The sequence below is a fragment of the Marmota marmota genome, unplaced genomic scaffold (assembly GCF_001458135.2).
Source record: "Marmota marmota marmota unplaced genomic scaffold, marMar, whole genome shotgun sequence".
NCBI lineage: Eukaryota > Metazoa > Chordata > Mammalia > Rodentia > Sciuridae > Marmota > Marmota marmota.
In genome coordinates this window covers 10,563,160-10,585,769 of record NW_025999999.1, presented here as the reverse complement: position 1 = coordinate 10,585,769, position 22,610 = coordinate 10,563,160, and the positions used below count along the sequence as shown (strand labels likewise).

General features: G+C 35.4%; 1 long non-coding RNA gene across 1 annotated transcript; it reads right to left on the bottom strand.

Annotated features, from left to right (window-relative positions):
• Window positions 1-2,515: 2,515 nt before the first annotated feature.
• Window positions 2,516-20,862, bottom strand: LOC125618007. The gene is made up of 4 exons (XR_007349215.1): window positions 20,849-20,862; window positions 9,896-9,899; window positions 4,780-4,789; window positions 2,516-2,675 (listed from the first exon to the last, which is right to left on the bottom strand). It is a non-coding gene; the product is annotated as an uncharacterized LOC125618007 (long non-coding RNA).
• Window positions 20,863-22,610: the final 1,748 nt, after the last annotated feature.

The following is a 22,610-nucleotide window of genomic DNA, read 5'->3' as shown; positions in this document are numbered from 1 at the left end:
TAAAACTCCTCCTCACTACCCTCCCAAACTTCCCAGTGACTCATGTCTCCTGAAGAATCACAGACATACATCTATTGGCATAATTAGCAAATTATTAACTCTTTGCTTACCCGCTTTATATAGTTCACTGATTTATAATTGCTTAAGAGCAAAGAACATGATTAATGCTTCATTGTATTTAATTCAAAGTCTTTTTCAAATGTGCCCTTCATCACACACACACACACACACACACACACACACAATCACCATCTGTTAATCTATCATCTATCATGCCACTGAAGCCAGATTTAAAGATAGGTAGTTAGTGTAGTTAGGTAAATTGGGTCTAATATCAAGTAAGGTAAATAAAATGGAGGCCATTATAGAGAATGGAGTCCAGGAAACCAGAGCAGCACTTGGGGAAATTGAAATGTTAATGTCCCCAAGGCCTGGGACCCATTCTAAGGAACTGGTAATGAAACAGCTCCCAGCAAACAGGGAAATGCTGATCAAAAGCTGCCCCAGGACCTTCCTGCCCAGATTACTACTTCAGCCCACCTATCTCCCACCTTTTGGGCCTTCCCACCTGCATTCTACCACTGAAAGATAAAGGGATAAAGACTTGAGTGTGGGAAAGCTGAAAGAAGACCTTAGCTATAAAAGAGGGAAGACCTCCCCCTTCCACGGATTCTACCTTTTGGGTCCCCTTCTTCTTCCGGGGAGAAGTCCTTTCTGCTGTTCTTTAATAAAGCTTCTACTTTCTACTCTAAACTTGCCTCGGCGTGCTTCCCTGGTCTTATTCTTCAACATTTGGGGAAGCAAGGACTCGTCACCAGTAAACAGCGGTAACACCACCACTGATTTTTCTGACTTCCAATTTCAAATTATAGCACCAAGTTAATTTTTTGCATAGAAGAGAACTTAACCTAACCTAGATAAATCTCAATTGTTGAACCCACTGAAGTTAAGGCTAATAATCTGGTCCTAATCAGTAGCAAGATTAGACCTCGGAGACTTGTGCCTCTATTTTATGTTTACTCATACTTATTACTCCCAGAACAAACACCATTGCTTCCAACCAATGCACATAGCTTCAATCTTCTTGAGAAAATTTCCTCTCTCTGAAAGTGGAAGTCCCTTGGAATAAAGGTTACAGGCCTCATATCTACAAAGAATGTGAACTATGTCCCATCCATTCCTTTCCTTGATGCTGTTCATTGCACATACTACATTGTCTCTTGCAATAATTTGGCACAAATACCTAGGCTATAATTGTCAAAGGAAAGGAGAACATGGTAATTAATAACACAACTCTCAGTAAATTAATCTTTCCCCTTTCCGATTTCACTTCGAGCAAAGTGCACGGCAACATAACAGACTATACCCTGCCTCAGCCTTCAAGTAATAATCCACCCCAACAACTCTCTACTGAAAGAGCAATTAGTTGAATTGTATATTGCAAGCCAAGCAAATTTTTCCATGATAAAAGAACTTGTTTCATGTTATCTTTTTCTTTTGCATGCCAAAGATTAGAAAACACAAATTCCAGTGCCTTAATTATCTATATTACAAATAGCTGATAGCTTACAGATATGCCCTCTCCTGTAAGAAACTGACAGTAAAGAATTGAGAGACGAGTGCTTTATTACAAAGACTCATCATCTGTATGTTTAATGCAAGAAAAATAAAGTGACGTGATTTTGAAAATGGGCTGATGGGATGCCTGGACTTAATTTGGGGCTTGGAAGAAGAGAAAATGTCAAAACATCTCTAACAAAGGTCGCTTAAAAGAGCAAGCCAGTGGAATTGCCTGTATGCTGACTTTCTCAAAGGGGAACCCTTCATCATTGTGAACTGGCTCCAGGAAAAAATAAGCAGAAGAAGAAGGAGAAAAAAATAGTGGATCAAAACAGTAGTGGGTGCTCTGTGATAGAAATGTCCTCCCAGACTGAAATGGGTAGCCATCGATGTCTCTTGGTTTTACCTTTGCACAGACCAAGCCAGAAGTGCCTGGAAAACTAGTTCAGTAAAAGAAAGATGTCCAGATTTTCTCTTTTGTCACAGTCACCACAGTTGGAAAAGTCCTCATGTATGATACTGTAAGGGTAAAAGAAATTGAAGTTAAAGCGTAAAAGTTAAAGGGTAAAAGACCAGGTGTTGTAAAGTTTCTAAGCTGTAAGGTCTGAGTTAAAATGTAAAGGATTAGGTATTGTTAGGTTTCTATGCTACCTGCAAAACCTGAAATTTCTGTAGCTGTTGAGACAATGCTTGGAACTGCCCAGTAAATATTTCCCCTGACTATTGGTTGTTTAATAAGGGCTCTGTGTGGTCACACGTAGGCATTGCAGGGCCTGGACCAATCAGTTTAAATGTAACCCCCTCCTTAGGAATGACCTATCACTCCAGCCTGACCTGTTCCTGCCAATGAATGAACCAATCATGTTTAGGAGTTGTTATTCAATTTTCCCGCGCCTCATGATGATTTGTTCTGATGTATACAAGGCCCTCCGCCCTCCCCAAAAAGTGTACTTAAGCAGTGCTCAGCCCCTGCTCGGGGCTCTGGGCTGCTTTCCCTTCTTGAGTGGGCACGGAGCCCCAGCATGCTGGTTCAATAAATCCCCCTTCTGCCAATTGCATGAGTGGTCACTTGGTGGTCTCTATCTCCGACATTTCGCGGGATCCTTACAATACCACTTTGACATTGACAAAGAGATGATAGTTAATCTTTCCCCTCTTGCTGACATTTGCATTTTAATGAGAACTGTGTTTTGAGCATAAAGATTGGAATTTTTATCCTGGAATTTCAAGTGTTCTTGGAGCAATTGGTGGGGAATGTATGTGGGTAGAGCATGGGTGTCCAGTGCCTTCTCTCTGACACCTAGAAGACCCAGAGTGATCTTGGTTATGCCTCACATAGGACTTCTCTACCCTCACTGCTCACCATCTCAAAGGATCCTTCTACTGCTATCTTTGTAGTTTTTCTTATTTTATTCCCTTGTCCCTCCATTCCCTATTATGTATTTCTCAACTAGTTTTTTTTTTGTTCCAATCATACCACCTTATCAATAGCATCTAAATGATATGTTAATTGAAGTTTTAGTTGAGTAATATAATAATTTAACCATGATCTTCAAATTATAAGGTCTTTTTCTTTCTGTTATTATTAAAGTCATGCCTAATTGCCCAAATGTTAATCCCTTTGCATTTTTTTTTTTGCAATAGTTAACATAAGAGAGTTTGCAAATTTTTTGGTACATGATGAAGTAAGACTGAAAGAACAGTTAAAGAATGGTTTCATTTTGACAACAAAGAAGAGATGAGAATAATTCCATTCATCTCTGGAAAACAAACGTTTGTCATGCATGAAGAACTAATGTCAGGGGACAGATATTATGACACCTTTAAAATGACTCAGTGTGTTCTTACTGATTTTGCAGAGAAGCAAAGTGAAACTCAGAGATAGGTTAAATAATTTGCCTAAGAATACTTCTAGCTAATGTCTGAACCAAGTTTCAAATTCAGAGGAATTCAGTAAAAAAGAGGAAAGAACAAGAAAACAGGACCAAAGAGAACCCATGCTCCACCCGCATACATTCCCCACCAATTGCTCCAAAAACACCTGAAATTCCACAATAAAAATTCCAATCTCTTTGCTTAAAACATAGTTCTCATTAAAATGCAAATGTCAGCAAGAGTGAAAAGATTAACCATCAATTCTTTGTCAATGTCAAATTCATGACAGTTACCTTTGAATCTCTTTCTGAAATCTGACTTTGATAGGGAAAAAAGAAAAAAAAAAAATCCAGGGTGTCAGAGGGAACCAGGACCCTATGTACTCAGGCTTGGGTGGGAGCTACTACTTTGGTATTTTGGTCCTAGTACCTGTGTACCAGGACTTTGTCATTCATAGATCTTCCCTAAAAAAAGTGGCCATAATTTAAGAAAAATCACATTTAAAAATAGAATTAAATAAGCATTAAGATTGAAAACACCTCTGCCTTAACTCAGTGTATTTTTTTAACACTAATCTCCAACTCCTAAAGAGATGTTTATGCCATCTGTTTAATGCTGCCTACATGGCCAGCTTCACAATGGGTTATTTTTGATCCCTTTGTATATCCAGTATTTCTTAAGGGTTGTCAACAGGGAAGCTTTGTGCCTTCAGATATGTTTTATAACAATTCAAGAGCAAACAAATTCATGCTATGGAGTTTTAAGGAGCACCCACCCCAAAACCAAACCAGCTACCAACCAAGGATCATTAAAAAGCTCTGTCCTAGAAACAAAAAGATAGAGAGAGGACGCGAGGAAAGGAAGAGGAAGAGAAGAAAAAAGGGAAGGAGCAAAGAAGGGGAGGAAAAGTTAATCTATAAAATTCTTTCATTCTACAGATTAGCTTTTTCAAGCTTATTTCCAGAGACTTCATTTAATACTTTATACACAGTTGATGCAGAAAAACAAAACAAAACAAAAACTAACATAGAAAGCTAACACAAGTTTCACACTTTTGACAGCTTCTATCTTTCTTTTGTACTGTCATCAACATAAGGACATAACCAAAATGTACTCCCCAGTACCTCCAGTAGTTTGATTTTGTCTTTGTAAAACCTCCAGCACTCAAAACTGATTTACAATTTGGCTATTGTCTGCAAAGAACAATAGTAAAAAAAGACTTAAACGTAAGGAATGGCAATGAATGTCATCGATGATGATGATGATGATGATGATGACGAAGAAGATGGTTGCTAATGAAAGATACAATTAATATGATGTGAGTTATAATTTCAATGTTTGCACCATTTGCCTACTTGATTTTAAATTATTTGCACAATTTTGTGTTCGGATACACACATAATCTATGATTTTGATGTGTTCAGTTTACTGCTATCCAAAGGAACTAAAATTATCAGTTCTTTTAGTTTCCATGTGTCCTGTCTACACTTTGACTTTCAAGAGAGGCAAATACCACCTCCTTAGAGACAAAGTTCTGAAGATTTGGCAACTACCATGGCCTCTTCCTACTGTGATAGGAAGGTCTCCCCTGAAGGGCAAGGTTCTCCTGATGGGAATCCCTTATTTACCTATGAGGACTATGATAGAATTTTCTTTCTCCCTCCATGGACAGTTGGCCCAAGCCATATTGCTCTTACATATGAGGACTTCAGAGAAGAAAATCATGCTCAACACTGCTTGGGTCAAGTTTTATTGACTTGTGTCTGGGAATAGTCTTATGGAACTTGACATCTTGATATTTAAGAAAAAAGGAACATTAGGGTAGTTTCAGAAAACAAATTTAAAAGTTATCTTTACTATATGTTCAGTGATTGGTTTTGTTTTTCTTTTTTTAAATGTGTATGTTAATATCATATTGAGAAATACGCCAAAATACCTCAGAACTTTCTGTGCGACTGCAGACTCTAGTATGGTATACATGATTTTTATCTAGTATATCATGTTTAATAATCAGTTATTTAGCTTAGGGCCCTAGAGAAGTTCATGAACTAGTGATATCAAATGTCTGAGAGGAGGAAAAAGTTAAATAAATGTACTTTTATGGCAAACATACACTTCAGACCCAACACCTATCTTCAGAGTGTGTAAAAGTAAAAGTTTATTGAGAGAGAATCTATGCACTTGAGAAGCTTTAATCCATATAGGATCCTATAAGTTAGAACAGAGATAGAATTTTGAGTTAATCAGGGATGATCAAGAACACTTGAAGAAAATAAAGAAAGACCTCTTCCTTAAGGTACATATAATAAATCTTGGAAAATCCACCCAGTAGAGGGGGCTGTAGGCTTAAGAGTTCTACTGCCATAATATGCAAATAGGGCAAATCTAAAAATTGCATGTATTGGAATATCCCTAGGAGACACTTGCCACAGCAAGGGGTATATCAAATATATCTATGTATCAAATACATCTCTTTCTACATATTTACCTGTTCATTTCCTTATATATATATCTTTATAACCACCATTATAAAAATTAGACTTCTGATTGGGATTTGGATAAGGAGAATAAGTGAATGAAAGGTTGTATTTAATTCTAGGAACTGATATGTGTGGAAAAGTGAAGAAACTGATAAAAAATATATTTGGTGTTCTTTTCCAAAAGCTTAACAAATTCTGAAGTTTCATTGTAAGTGCAAAATTTATTAGAATAATTCAGTTTTCTTAGTTCTTGTGGGATTGTTAGCAAGCTCTTGTTGCATTTGGAAGTTCTGATATGCTGTATAGTGTGGTTCTTGGATGGGGTGGAATAGACTAGTAGCTAATATGCACATCCATTTCCAACAGTCTTGTGCTAGCAAGTGCTCTTTAGGTTATATTGAAAATGACCTAAATGCAGGACATGGGATTCAACACTCTTAATAAATGAGGCAAAAGAAACTTGCCCAGAAAAGTGATGGGCAAGATACTTGAAGTAAGTTCTGGAGGCTGAGTTTTAGTGGAATATATTAGTTAGTTTCAACAAGAGGCTGTCTCCTGATCTACACACAGTGAGTCATTAATCTGAGTTCAATAAAGATTTTTTAAAAAAAGCATTGAGTGCAACTCATAGGAAAGTCATCAGTAATTAAGTGATGTTGATGGAAATGTTCTTTTCTTCTCCCATCCAGAATGGCATTAGGGAGTAGCAGCCAGGAGAGCCCCAGAGTCCAGTGTGTCTAGGACTTGACACCCGTGAGATGTTGTAAGGCATGAGGCCAAGAGATGTCACCACAGAGACCAAGAAGCTGTAACTGGACCATTGCAATGGGCTCCCAGGGAGATTATGTAAGGTCCAGAAATCTTCCACTGCAGGAGAGAATTTTAAAGACCTAGTAATTTCAATGTTAGTTCAAAGCCAAACAGATTCCAATCACCCTGTGTTATTATTCATACTTAAAAAAAATTCTCCTCGGGCTACATCTAACTAAAATAAAATGCACAAAAATGATAAATTGGTTTTTGCAGGTCCATGGGTTGCCTTTGCCAGTGAAGACATATTGCCAGTTTATTCTGTAAACTTTCCATAGGGGAAGTAGTTATTTCATCATATTTTCAGTGGGCTCTTCATAAGAGAAAAGCAAAAATGTGAGGTTTTTGCAATGACCTTTTCATTTTCCTTTAAGAGATTTCTTGAATTGACCAAATAATGAAATAGGGAACTTGATATAGAATTCAATGTCACTGCTTTCACCGAGTATGATATCCACCCTTTTCTTGCTTCAAATGTAACAACAGATTTCATTACAACCATTTTAATAAATAGCCAGCATTTGGCAATATAAATTTATATTACCTTAAACTTTCAATGTCTTAAATATGTGGAGCATAACAACTTCATATAAGGGCTGAAATAATTTTAGAGCTAATATAGACTTTAGAAAATATATAGGTAATACAACCATTTGTGGATGAAAAAATAGAGTAAGGGATATTATTGAACTTCCTAAAGTGACTCAGCAGAGCCATAAATACAATATAATCTCTTGATTCCAAGTCTTCTAATTTTTAAGGTTAATGTAAGTTTTAATTTAAAAAATTGCAATAATGATAGTAATTCTAATTTTTTTGATTACATGATTTTTAAGTGCTTTTGGCATTAACAACTTTAAAGACTTAATGTAAACAAGACAAAGTAATAACAAACAAAAACATTGGGCTTTTACAAGGTTTCCTGTCATATTTCCACAGAGTATGGTAATCATGGCTCAGCCGACCAGACCACTGAATAGTATCCCAGATGGAACCAAATTAAACAAATAGCACAAATGATACAATGTACATGCTTTGCTTCCTCTGCATTGGCCCAGAGATTGAGTGAAGCGAGATGAGCAGTTGGTCAATTCAGATTGAAAATAACTGCCCTTGACTTAGAGGAATAAAAATAAAGTCCCTTATAAGGGAAGACAGCAAAAAATGAACTGTTATGCCATATTTGCAGAGGGCACAGTCAAAGGCATTAGGACTTCCAGTGTCATAAGAATGGTGTGGTGGGGGGAGAAGAAAAGAGATGTTCCAGAACATATGGAGAGTTTCCTCTGTGCAATTATGTGTGATCAGGTTAAAACATCTTTTCTTCTTTTTTATTTCTCCTTTCTTCTCTTTTCTTATCCTAATTCATTTAATGACATACTTAGGAAAGATTGTTCCCATTACTTATGTAGATAGATATGAGTCCTAAAAAATTGTAGTCACCAAATAGGATGCAGTTTAACTATTATATACATTACATTTATATAAATATAAAAATTGTTGGAGTGTTTTTTAAAGAACATGATGAATTGAGTGAAAAAAAGAAACTGCAGACGAAAACACAGAAAAAAAAAAAAACAAAAACAAACAAACAAAAAAAAAACACAGAATCCAGATTGGTCTGCCTCAGATATGATGATCTTAGGGAAAATTACAGATCCCAGGGGAAGTCATCAGGTTCTTAACTGAGAAGCTTATTTTAGAGCAACAGACTGGTTAGATCTTTCTCATATTCACACTACTACTGACCAAACATGTTACCCTTGGGAAGGAGGATCAGGCTTCCCCAGAGAATGAGTAAGTTTTGAACTCAACTGTGGCCAAAGTACCTGATAAGAACTATTTAGAGGAAGGACAGTTTATTTTGGCTCCCAGTTTCAGAGGCTTAGTACCTGATTGACTGAATCCATAGCTCTGGGTCTGAGATGAAGCAGAACATCATGGCAAAGGTTGTGGTGGAGGAAAGCAGCCCAGGACATGGCAACCAGTAAGAGAGAGCTCCACTTTCCAGGGGTAGAATCTAAACCCCAAAGGCACATCTACAGTGTCTTGCCTCACCCAACCACACCCTACCTGCTTCCAGATACCACCTAGTTAATCCATATCAGTAGATTACAATTACATTAAAGAAGTAGTAACCAGGTCAGTTTCAAGATGGTAGAATAGAAAAGGTCGCTTTCCTGCCTGCTCTGTGGCATGAAACCAATAAAGCAGACAGGCAGATTCTCAGCAAGGTTGATGTACAACAACAAAAAAAGAGGTGGGGTACTTTAGGGACTTTACTGGAAATTAATGCCAGACACTAAAGCACATTGGGGACTCAGGAGGTTGGATATAATAAAATAAGGAAGAAACCCCTGGCATCACAGTGGTCCCTCCATGAACAAAGTTGAAGGATAAGGGAATTAAAGGAACCCACATTTTTAGGAGGACTTAGGCTTGTCTGGGTACAGAGAGTTTAGAGATTGAAGACACTGCCCAATTAAACTGAAAGGCCCATTGCACAATATCCTTGAAGGGGAAAGAAACCCCATCTCTCCTGGTGGTAAGCAGAGGGGAGAGGAAGGAACCATTTTGCAGCTGCAGTGTGGTAGGGGCTGGCCATTAAAGGAGCCTATTTCTGGCAAACCCTAGTCTGATCTGAAATACAGGCCTAGAAAATCCACACTACAAGACAGAGTGTGCCTAAGTGACCAGGAGAAAATCAAACATGGAGAGGGGTTTACACAGAGGAAAACTGGTCATGAAAACCCATCTGGCTCTCCTCATTCGCTCAAATCTGGCTGCTTACTAGGCCAGTTAGGAGAGATGCTCCTGGCCTGGATTTCAAAAGTGGGGCGGTGTGAAGGATCAAGTTTGGAGATTGAACCGGAGGCCAAGAAACAGGTGGTCCACAGGTGAAAGAGTGAACTATGGATTAACCCTCCACCACATGAAATCAGTGGAAACCAGGGGAGATCCTTGGTGTGCAGTCTTCCAGCATGGATTGGCAATTGCTGGGCCCTGGAGGTATGCTGATTTAAAATCTTCAGACCAACTCGCAAAAAGTGAAAGGCATGGAGCCTACAACAAGCTTAAACCCTACCTCCAGGAGTTTTGCCTACAGGATTAACTCTCTCACTGTAGCAGCTCCACCCTGAGGGTAAAACAAGCATCATATTCCAGCTGACTCCACTTAACACTTCCGAGAAGGGAAGCTGAGAATCTTTTGAACTCCAAAGGAAACAACCCTTTATATTCATTGAGATATTTTTTCCTTTCCTTTTATTTTTCCTTTTCTAAAATATGTTTAATTGTGCCCTTCATAGTTCATGAACATTTATACATGTTCGTATTTGTTTTCTTCTCACTTCTAGTAAATTTTTGAAGCCAGTTATTTGTCATGGATCAGTTTTTTGAGGACTAGGATGTTTAATTAGTATATTTCAATTTTGTTTTGAATTATTTTATTTTTATTTTTCATTTTAAATTTTTAAAATTGTTACTTCATATATTTTTTTTCACACATATCTGTTTCCCTTGATTCTATTTGTCTCTTTTCTTCTACTAAAGTCCAACCTCTATTATTCTCTCCTTCATTCATCCTTTGTTTTTTGCTTCTATCTTCTCTCCTCCTTCCTCGTTATCATCACAATCTATATCACTTCTGTCCCTGTCTAACTTTTGAAATTGTAAACACTTTTGCAAACTTAATGTTTATATTATAGGCAATAACTGATCATATCAATTTGTTTGTTGTGACAACACTGCAGACATCATAGCAGAAACTGTTTGGTTTAGTGTTCTATATGGTTTGCACTGTTTGTTCTTATTATTTTTCTCCCCCTAAATGGTGAGGTACTGGAAAATTTTAAGGACAATATAAGTCTAAGTAATAAAACACTATTCCCTCAGATCCCTGCTGTTAGATGAGTAGACACACAAACAACATAAATAAGCAAGAGAACGAGTCACCCCAAACAAACCAAGATATTTCAATAATAGAATTCATCAACATCACCATGGTTGAAATGTCAGAGAAGGAATTTAGAATGTACATAGTTGAAATAATCTTTGAGGGAAAATATTGTGTAAGGAATGAAATCAGAGAGAAAATGCAGGAAGTGAAAGATCACTTCAATAAAGAGAGATTCTGAGAAAAAGTCAAGCATAAATCCTTGAATTGAAGGCAATCAATAAACCAAATTAAAAATCCAATGGAAAGCATCACCAACAGACTAGACCACTTGGAAAACAGAGTATCAGGCAATGAAGACAAAATATATAATCTTGAAGTAGTTGACCATTGAGGGAAGATGTTAAGAGACCCTGAACAGAACTTCCAGAAATATGGGATAACCTGAAGAGAGCAATTTTAGGTTTATTGGAATAGATGAAGGCTCAGAGATATAAACCAAAGGAATATACAGTCTTTTCAATGAAATAATTTCAGAGATTTCCTAAACCTAAAGAATGAAATGGAAAATCAGATACAGGAAGCTTATAGAACTCCAAATATACAATATTACAACAGTTCCACACCAAGACATGTTATTCTGAAAATGCCTAACATACAGAATAAGGATAGAATTTTAAACGCTGCTAGAGAAAAACAACAAGTCACATTTAGAGGGAAACCAACTGCAACCAATCTCTCAACTGCAAGAATCCTGATCTCAGCTGATTTTTCAACCCAGACTCAAAGATAGGAGGTCTTAGAATAATGTATATCAAGCTCTAAAATAAAATGGATGCCAGCCAAGAATACTATACTCATCAAAATTAAGTGTTAGAATTGATGATGAAATAAAAACCTTCCATGATGAAGAAAATTAAAAGAATTCACAACTAGAAATCCTGCTCTGAAAAACATACTCAATAAACCGTTTTATGAAGAAGAAATGAAAAAGTGAAAATAGCAAAGAAAGGAACTACATTAGAATAGTCAATCAAATGAAAAACTAATTCAAATTAAAAACCAGGAGTTAAAAAATAGGCAATAAAAATCATTTCTTAATAATAACATTGAATGTAAATGTCATAAACTCATTAATTGATGGATTAAAAAACAAGACCCAACAATATACTATCTCTAATAAGACTCATCTCCTAAGCAAAGAAATCCACAGATTAAAGGTAAAAATGATAGGGAACAAAACATATCATTCACATGAATTTTGTAAACAGGCAGGGGTTTCTATCCTCATATCAGATTAAGTGCTCTTCAAGCCAATGTTAGTCAGAAGAGACAAAGAAGGAAATTTCAAACTGCTTAAGGGAATTATACATCAACAAGACATAACAATCATAAATGTTTATGACCCAAACAACAAAGCTTCTACATACATCAAACAAACCCTTCTCAACTGCAAGAATCAAATAGACCATAACACAATAATACTGGGTGACTTTAATATACCTTACTCACCACTCCATAGAGCCTCCAAACAAAAACTAAATAAAGACACTGTAAAACTAAAAGATACAATTCATAATTTAAAGTAGCACACATATTAGAACATTTTACCCATCAATGACCGAGCACACTTTTTTTTTTCAGCAGTACATGGATTCTTCGCTAACATATACCACATCTAAGGCCACAAAACAACTCTTAGCAAGTACAAAAAAAATAGAGATAATACATGCATTCTATCAGATCATAATGGAATATAATTAGAATTCAATGATAAAATAAAAATAGAAGCTATTGTAATACTTAGACACTAAATAATATGCTATGGAATAACCAAAGAATAACAAAAGAAAGCTGGGATAAAACAAAAAATTACTTAGGGGTAAATGAAAATAGCAATACAATATATCAAAATCTCTGGGACAATATGAGGGCAGGTCTAAAAGGAAAGCTCATTGCATTGAGCTCATTCATAAAAAGGATAGAAAGTCACCAAATAAATAACCAAATTACAGCTCAAAGAGTTAGGGGAAAAAAGAACAAACCAACACCAAAAGCGGTAAAAGACAGGAAATAATTAAAATCACAGCTGAAAGTAATGAAATTGAAATGATACAAAAAAACAATCCCAAAACTCAACAAAACAAAAAGTTGATTCTTTGAAAAAATGAATAAAATTAATAAATCATTAGCCAAGCTAACAAAGTGAAAGGGAGAGCAAACTCAAATTATTAAAATTCATGATGAGAAAGGAAATATCACAACAGACACTACTGAAATACAGATGATAATCAGAAACTATTTTGAAAACTTATACTCTAATAAAATAGAAAATCTTGAAAACATTGGAACATTGAAAGAACTAACACTCAAGGAAGAAGAATGCATAATTCTTATTTTAATATTTTCTTGTAAGCTTATTTGAATCTTAAATATTCTAGAGAATATTATATTGCAATCATTAAAAATTCCATAGAGATGATTTAATAATCACAATCACCAAAACAAAAGCATTTAAGTCTTCAAGTTTCAACTTCAACATGTAACATTTCAAAGTCATCTTTTATATCTTCATTACAAGACAAAAACAGACATACTAAAAAAATCAATAATGTTTTTGAATTTATCAAAGAATAAATATCTCAGGAAAGAACACTATGCTGAAATGTAGAGAAACAGGCTAATCCAGTGTCATAGCCAAGACCTGCTTAACTAAAGCAAAAGCCAAGGGAGCTATAAACTGTTAGAGATAAATAATTTATAATTTTGATGAATTACTGGAGTCTAAATGCAGAATGCAGTAAGAAACTCCTGAAGTTTGTGAAGGCCCCCACATTTTTGTGGACTTGCTTCTAAGAATCCCACAGATTCTCCAAGTGAAAAGCTGAGATAGCTCCCCTCCTGGCTTTGGCAGGGGGAGAGAGGAAGAAACAAAAAGAGAAGGAAAAAAAGACAGTGGATAGAAAACAATAACAAACATACCATCTACTAGTCCAAATATATTAATGATCAGTTTGAATGTTAATGGTTTAAGTATACTCAATGAAAGAAATTATCATAGGAGGGGGAAAAAGACCCACATATATGTTAACTTACAAAAAATATCCCACTTTAAATATAAAGACCCTTATATACTGAAAATAAAGGCAAGAAGCAATGCAAAGACAGACCAAAATAAAATTAGAATAGGCATATTAACTTCAAACAAAGCACAATTTAGTACAAGGAAGATATCTAGAAATAAGAGAGACACTTTAGGCTGGGCACAGTGGCTTATGCCCTTTAATCCCAGAAACAAAAGAGGGTGAGGAAGGAGAATCACAAATTCAACGTCAGCTTTCTCAAAGTAATGAGATGGTCTCAAAATTTAAAAAAAATAAATAAAAGTGCTGGTGATGTAGAGCAGAGGTAGAGCAACCCTGGGCTCAAGCTCCAGTACCCCTCCACCCAAAAAAAAAAAAAGAAAAGAAAGAAAGAAAAAACAATCCAAAAGGACACCTTATAAAACAGTCAATTCTCCCAAAGAACATAACAATCCTAGACACCTCTGCATCTAAACACATGATACAAAACTGCTGCATCTGCATGGAGAATAGACATATGCACTCTCTTGGCTGGAGACTTCAACCTACCTCTTTCTGCAATTGATAGATCCAGCAGGCAGAAAGTATATAGTTGACTACAATAGCTTTATCAACCAACTGTACCAAAATGAAATGTATGCCATTCTTTGTAAAACAAAACAAAACAAAACAAAAGGAATTACCATTCTTCTTCTCAAGGTAACAAGAAACAATACCAAGCTACATCACATTCTAGGCTATAAAACATACTTCAGAGAATTAAAAAATAATGATAATACAAAATATGTTCTTAGATCACAAGGTAATTAAACTGAAAACAGTAGAATGATAGCTAGAAGACCATACTATATTTGAAGCCTAAATAAGTAATTGCTAGAAAACACAACTAAGTCTGAACAGAAATTTTGAGATGTTCTGAAATTCATGAAAATAAATATACAACTTACTAAAAATTGGTGGTATTTGGTAAAGACAATGCTCAATGGGGAATTTATAGCATTTAGTAGATGATAGCATACACTCAAAAAGAAGAAGAAATATTTAAGACCAATAATCTATTTTCCCCACCTTTGAAAACTACATAAGGATGAATCATTCAAACCTGAGAAAAGCAGAGGAAAAGAAGTATTTAAAATAATAGCATAAGTATAATTTTAATATATTTATAATAAAACAGGAAATCAATAAAGAAGATTAATGAAACTCAAACTTGGCTCTTTGAAGAGATCAGTAAAATTGTTTTATCAGTAGTCACATTAACCCAGTCTCCCTCTCCTGCAAAAAAGGGGAGAGAGAGAGAGAGAGAGAGAGAGAGAGAGAGAGAGAGAGAGAGAGAGAGAACAANTGTGTGTGTGTGTGTGTGTGTGTGTGAGAGAGAGAGAGAGAGAGAGAGAGAGAGAGAGAGAGAGAGAGAGAGAGAACCAATAACACAAGTGAAAGAGAGATCTTCAGTAAATCAATAAATCAGAGGAAACTGGGGCTGAGACTGGGACTGTAGCTTAGTGGTAGAACACTTGACTACCCTATAGGAGGACCTAGAAGTGATCTTGGGCCCTGTAGGGTTCGGTAGTGGGGGAGGAAGAAAAAAAATTCTGTCTATTAACTTGACAGCCTAAAGGACATATACCAATATCTCGAAAGATACAAACAATAAAAACTACAAGAATAAACTGATAATACGAATAAGCCTATATCTATTAAAATCAATAACTAATACCCTCCCCCCCAAAACCATCAGGGCCATATGATATAATTGGTGTTCTCTACCAAATGTTTAAGAAAGAAATATCAATTGTCCATAATCACTTCAAGAAAAAAGAAGCAGAGGGAATACTTTCTGATTCAATTTGAAAGGATGGCAATACCCAAATACCAAAACCCAATACAGACATTACAAGACAGAAAATCTTCAGCTGTTTTATATATACTGTTCATGATCATAGATGCAAATGCCCTCAACAAAGAATTAGGAAATCATAATCAATAATACATAAAAGGAATCGTACACTTTGACCAAAAATTGTAACCCAGTTATGCAAGACTGGCTCAATACTGGCAAATTAATCAATTTAAACTATCCAATCAATAGACTAAGAAGAAAAAGCCTAAGATCATATCAACTGGTGATTAGAAAAGATTTGACAAAACTCAACATCTATTCATAAAAAAAAAATTCCTCCAAAGTAGGAACAGACAGAAACTGCTCTAACTTAATAAAGAACTTCTAAAAAACATGCTGCTTACATCATTCTTAATGGGGAGAAACTGGCTGCTTTTCTCCTGAGAACAGAAACAAGGCACTCCCACTCAATTGTATTGGACATCCCCTTAGTATAATAAGACAAGAAAAGGAAATAAAATTGTACATAGTTTGGAATGGAAGAAATAAGCTGTTTTTGCAGAAAGATGACATCATTGTCTATGTACAACATCCCAAAGAATTGACAAGAACAAAAACTCTGTAACTAATAAGCTAGTGCAGCAAAGTTGCAGAATATAAGGATAATCTTGTAAAGTCAATGACCTCTATATACCAACAATGTGTAATTGCAAAACTTTAGAAAAAGCAATACCATTACAACTAAAATGAAAATAAAACATTTAGGTATAAGTTTAAAATTTTAGAGTACCTACATCAGGAAAACTGTTAAACTCTGATAAAACAAATAAACAAGCAAAAAAATCTAAATGAGTAGAGAGATATACTGTGTTCATACATTGGAAAACTGAATAATAGTAATTCTTCCCAACTTGATCTAGAGATTCCACACAATCCCCGTCAAAATGTAAGCAAATTGTTTTGTAGGTATTGACAAAAATCTGTATTTATATAGAAAGTTAAAAGACCTATACTAATCAACATACTACTGAGGAACATAGTTAGAGATTCTAAGCTATCAAATTTTGAAATCTGTTGTGGACTACAATCAAAACAGTGAAAAATTGGCATTATATACTACAACAGAACAGGGTAGCCCAGACATTTTCCCCCAGAACATGTCAAAGGATCAAAAACAGTTCAATGGATAAACAACAGTTTTTTCAGCCAATGAAGTTGGAACAATTGGACATTCACATAAACACACACACACACACATATGTGTACACACACACACATACACAAAACTACCTTTTTTTTTCACAAACTAGAACTCCAAATGTATCACCTGCCTAAATGGAAAAAACAAAATTTTAAAACATTTAAAAAAAAAATAGAAAACCTAGGAGATTGTGAGTTTGCAATGGTTGTTTAAATGCAACCATGAAAGCATGATAAATAAAGAAAAAATAGATAAGTTGGGCTTCATTAAAACTAACACTTATCTTTTGTGAAAGAAATTGTTAAGAGAATAAAAAGACATGCTATAGAATGAAAGAAAACATTTGCAAAAACATTTCTGTTAAAGGACTTGTACATAAGATATACAAATAACTCTTTAAACTCAACAATATGACTAACAATCCATTTTTAGAAACTGAGGACTGATCTGAACAAATGCTTTACCAAAGAACATGTAACAGAAAATATACAGATGGCAAATAAGCATATAAAAGAAGCTCAACATCATTTGTCATTAGGAAATTGCCAATTAAAATTAAAATGAGAAAGTCCATTAGAATGGCAAAAAAACATATAAATAATTTGGCTGTGAAGATGTGAAAATGCAGAAACTGTCAATCATTGCCATGGTGAGTGCAAAATAACTCAGCCACCACTTTGAAAAGCAGTTTTTTGGATGTTCTATACAAAGCTAAGGATAACCTTAGCATCTGATTAAGCAACCAAACTCAGGAATTTGCTCAAATTACCTGAAAATTTAATCTGCAACAATATCCACACACAAATGTTTACAGCTGCTTTGTTCATAATTGCCCCAAAATGGAAGAAACCAAGATATGCTTAAATTGGTGAATAGATAAATTACAGAACATCCATTTAATGCAAAATATTTAGAAATTTAAGTAATGATCTATCAAGCCAGAAAACGAAATTGGTGCCAGGTATAGTGGCACACACTTATAATCCCAGTGACTCAGGAGGCTGAGGCAGGAAGATCATGAGTTCAAAGCCATCCTCAGCAAAAGCGAGGTGCTAGGCAACTCACTGAGACCCTGTCTCTAAATAAAATACAAAATAGGGCTGGGGATGATGCTCAGTGGTTTGTGCCCCTGAGTTCAATCCCCGGAGCCAAAAAAAAAGAAAAAGAAAGAAAGAAATTGGTGAATCCTAAATGCATATTATTAAATGAAATGTCTTTGTAGCCTTTTAGTCTGAAAGGCTACAAAATTCTATGATTCTAATTATATGATATTGTGTAAAAGATAGAACCATAGCAATAGTGAAAAAAAGATCAACAGTGGCCAGGGTTTGCAGGAGGGAGAAAGGAGGGTTGGATAGTTGAAGCACAGGAAACATTTTAAGATGTTGAATCTATTCCATAAGATAGTATAATTGTTGATGCATGACATTTTGCATGTGCCCCAGCTCATAGAATTTTATAGCTCAGAAAGTGAACCTTAATGTATGCAAATTTAAAAGAATATATAATTTAGTAGATTAAGCGATCTCATGGTGGAGTGTAGAATGGAACAAAATAATCTGTATTACAGCTATCTAAAATACCCTTACTGATAAGGGTGAGGGGAAAGGTGCTGACTTAAGAAACCTTGGAAATAATTGGTGTCTGTAAAACCAAAGACAAAATCAACTGTATATAAGTTCTGTATTTAGTTTATGAACTTGTTTCCCAGAGGGACACAAATTAGCAATTCTGATACTGTTATACATAGATAATGAGAGTCAATGCTTAAGTAAATGGATATAGGCTGGTGGGAGCCAGGTTGAGGTGCCATTTTTACAGAAATCCAAAAGGAAAGGTCTAGAATGATCCTTATAATGAATGTGAGTTGGAGACATTAGTATGACCTCAGGTTTGACCTTTATACATTCAGATGCTTATACATGTTGAATCAAAATAAATTGGCCTAAACTAACCTCTGTACCTGATTGATGAATGTAGCTAAAAGGTACCTGCCATATATAGTGAACTGCAACCTAGCTTGACGTGCAAGCAATTTGTAACCTAACCTAGGAGTATCCTCTTGTAGCTAAGCAACTGAGCCTCAGCAAAGCACAGCAGCAAACCTCTCAGAAAGTGATTAAGTCATGAGGGCTCTGCCCTCCTGGATGGAATTATGAGGCTTCAGAAAGCCGCCTAGTTCTTCCATATCCCTGCCATGTGAGGACACAGCAAGAAGGCATTATCTTAGTGATCCTTCACCAGACACTGAACCTGCCAGCACTTTGATCTTGAACTTCTTAGCCTCCAGAACTGGGAGAAATAAAATTCTGCTGTTTATAAATTACTCAGTCTAAGGTATTTTGTTTTAGCAGCAGGAATATATAAATACTAAGACAGTGTACTAGGCAGTATAAAATAAATGTCCATGAGACCATACCAATATAAATAAATTATTGGATACATAAGTAAGTAGGGAGAAGAGATTAATATCCTGTGCAGATGAATCCCAACTAATTTATGGAGTCATTCTACACCCAAGAATATAGAAGATAATTCCTCAATCCTTAAGTGTGAGCTGTGTATAGTGAATTTCTTCCAATGAGCACAGTGTAGAGAAAAAGAGTAACTTTGCCGTTGGAAAAATTTGGTACACAGCACCTCAGCCAGGTGATCAAGGTCAATATCAACAGTAAAAAGTCATGGTGATAGCTTGTACTATTGATATTTTGTGATGAAAGAGTCATACTTAACCTCTGTGTTCTCCCTTCAGAAAACATGCAGCATCAATCTAATGAAGATGAGTAATGTCAGACAAGTCCCAACAGAAGAGGCAACCTGTGGGGTATCTTTCCTCTTCAAAACCTTCAAGGTTGACCAAAATATGGAAAGTTCAAAAACAGTCCCCACCAAGAAAAGCCTAAGGAATGTTGAGGACTAAAAAAAAAAAATGTAATGTGGTATTCTAGGTAGCATCCTGAAAAAAGGAGTGGGGCAGTAGATAAAAACTAAGGAAATCTGAATAAAATATAAAGTTTAGTTATTATAAAGTGAATAAAAGAAAGGGTGTATAGTAACATCAACATCCAACAATAGAGTTTCAAGTAAAAATATGAAATGGATCAAAGATATTCTTATTTTGAAAATTTAAATTTTCCAAGAAGATGCAAAAAGGAGTTTTTAATGTACCTAACAGTATAGATTTAAAATATATAAAACAAAACATCAATAGAAATGTAAGGAGAGACAAACTCAAAATTATACTTGAAGATTTTCACAAAGATGTGGAGAGAAAATGAGATTCTCGGGTGAGGATTACTTGAACTCTCAAAATGATTTATTTTAAGTTTCTAGGTTATACCTGGACAATCCTCATTCTAAAAAATAAATCTAATATAAGAAATAAAGCCCTAAGTTTCTTCTTGAACACGTTCACTTTCTAATCTTTGCCACAGGTTGTCTCTTCTACAAGTTTGGCATCATGCTTTTAAAACTTTTATTTTTAATTGCATTTATCTAATACATGGATCTATAAAATACACAGTTTATTTTAAAAGTTTGTTTTGTTCCATTGTATTTGATTTATTTTACATAAATGGTATGATAGTAAATATTAATCCCCATATTCCTATTTTTTTCCTCTTAATACTTTGAGTAAAAGATCTCTTACTTGAGCTGGGGATGTGGCTCAAGCGGTAGCGTGCTCACCTGGCATGCGTGCGACCCGGGTTGGATCCTCAGCACCACATACAAACAAAGATGTTGTGTCTGCCGAAAAGTAAAAAATAAATATTAAAAAAAATTCTCTCTCTCTCTCTCTCTCTCTCTCTCTCTCTCTCTCTCTCTTTAAAAAAAAAAGATCTCTTACTTGGAGAGATTTCCATGCAGTGTATAAATCTACCTTACTTTAATCAATTGTTCTTTATCCCAATATTCTCTTATTTATCTTACAATTTCCCTAGCAATAAACATTTGACTTGCTCTAAACTTTAGGTTTCTGTCAGGAGCATTATGCACGTACATGACATATTTGTTACTCAGATACCTGAAAATGAAATTGTTAGACTGAAGAGTATGTTCATGCAAAACATCAACCACCCATGACGAATTGCTCTCCACAGTGACTTCATCTGTTCATACTTCACACATTTGGTATGAGAGTTCGTTTTCCCACATTGGCACCAACATTAGATATTGGACCAAATAATGGGTGAAATCTTATTGTTGGCATAGTTTGCATTTCTCCTATTAAAGGATCAAACATATTTTGTGTTCACTATCTATTTGGGTTTGTATTTTTATGAGTTGCCCAGTTTGGTATCAGATTTCTTTATGAGTTTTATTTTGATTGTTAACTTATTGATTTGTAGGGTTCATTTATTTATTTTGTACATTAGCTCTTTGTCAATTACATTTATGACAAAATTATTTTCACTGTTGACCTGTTAGTGATACATTGTATTCTGTCTCATTCAAATGAAGTGGTTTGTATGGATTTTTACACATTTGTTTTTATATAGTATAAAGAATAACCCATTGTAAAATTATTTTGGCAGTAAAAGTTAAGTGGGGAAAAAATAGGAAGTGATTAAAACTATAGATCAAGCCATGTAAGGCGAAGGATGGTCAACACACACATACACACAGATACATGAACCATGTGTGTGCACACTCTTATGTGCGCGCACACACACACACACAATTATAAAATGTTTCTAAACAAACCTGATAGGATAAAAAATAATTGTGACAAGATCCTGGCACAGATGGCACAGCTAGAGACTCAGGTTTGCCAAGGAGAATAGTAGCTTCCTCTTCCTCTGGGAAGAAGGAAGGACAAGAAGCCTGGCTTGGAAACACACTTAAATAGTGGGGTAGGGGATGATAAAAGTAGTGAAGGTCATATAGAAGATTTTCAGATATAGCAAATGAAAATTTAGGACACCTAATTAAATTTATATCCTAGCCAATTAATATATTTTCAGAATTGTACCCATAATATAAGATATTCAGTTAAATTAACAACAAATAATTTTTCATTAAAGTGTATTCCAAACAATATTTGGAATATACCTAACACCAAAATCTATGCATTGTTTATCTGAAATTCAAATGTAACTGGATGTCCCACATTTTATCTGGTATTCTATTCATACCTTGTTGTCAGTATTGACCTAAGGTCAAGGTCAACTATAAAAACATGAGCTTTAGCTTGAGAAATATTTGTCTACTATACTTTCCTTAAATGACTCCTACATTCTCCAACTTAATATAATAAAAACTGGATTCCTAAAGTACTCAAGACAGAAAGCCTTCTCTGTTTTCTCCTGATACCTTATTGCCAACATCCAATTTATTAGCAAGTGAGACTTTTCAAGATTTTTCTCAACATTCCCACTTCCATCACCTTTGTTCAGTACACTGCGATCACTGCCCTGGACTAATCCAAATGACCAGAGTGCACTTCACACCCTCTTAAAACCCTTTCCCCACCCCACAGCCAGAGTGTATAATTTTTTCAATGGCTCATATACTTTTGCTTCCCCTTAAATTCTCTACAAAATCAAAGTCCTTACCACAGCCACAAGGCTGTATATGGGCCAGCACCTGCCTACTTTTCCACTGTTTGCCTTGGGTCATTCTTCCCCACAGTTCACTGCGTGGGCACATCTAGTTGACCTTCTTGAATATGCTGACCTTTCCTCCCTGGGAATGCATTTGACCACAGTGCTTTTCTTCAGGTTTTAGCTAAAGGTTATCTCTACAGAGACCTCTCTCATGATGACTTTATCCAAAGTTGGCCTACCACTCTAGACACACAGTTTACTCCCTTCAATGATACCAATCTTGAAAAAAATAAACACAGGAGTTACCTCAAAGGATGTAT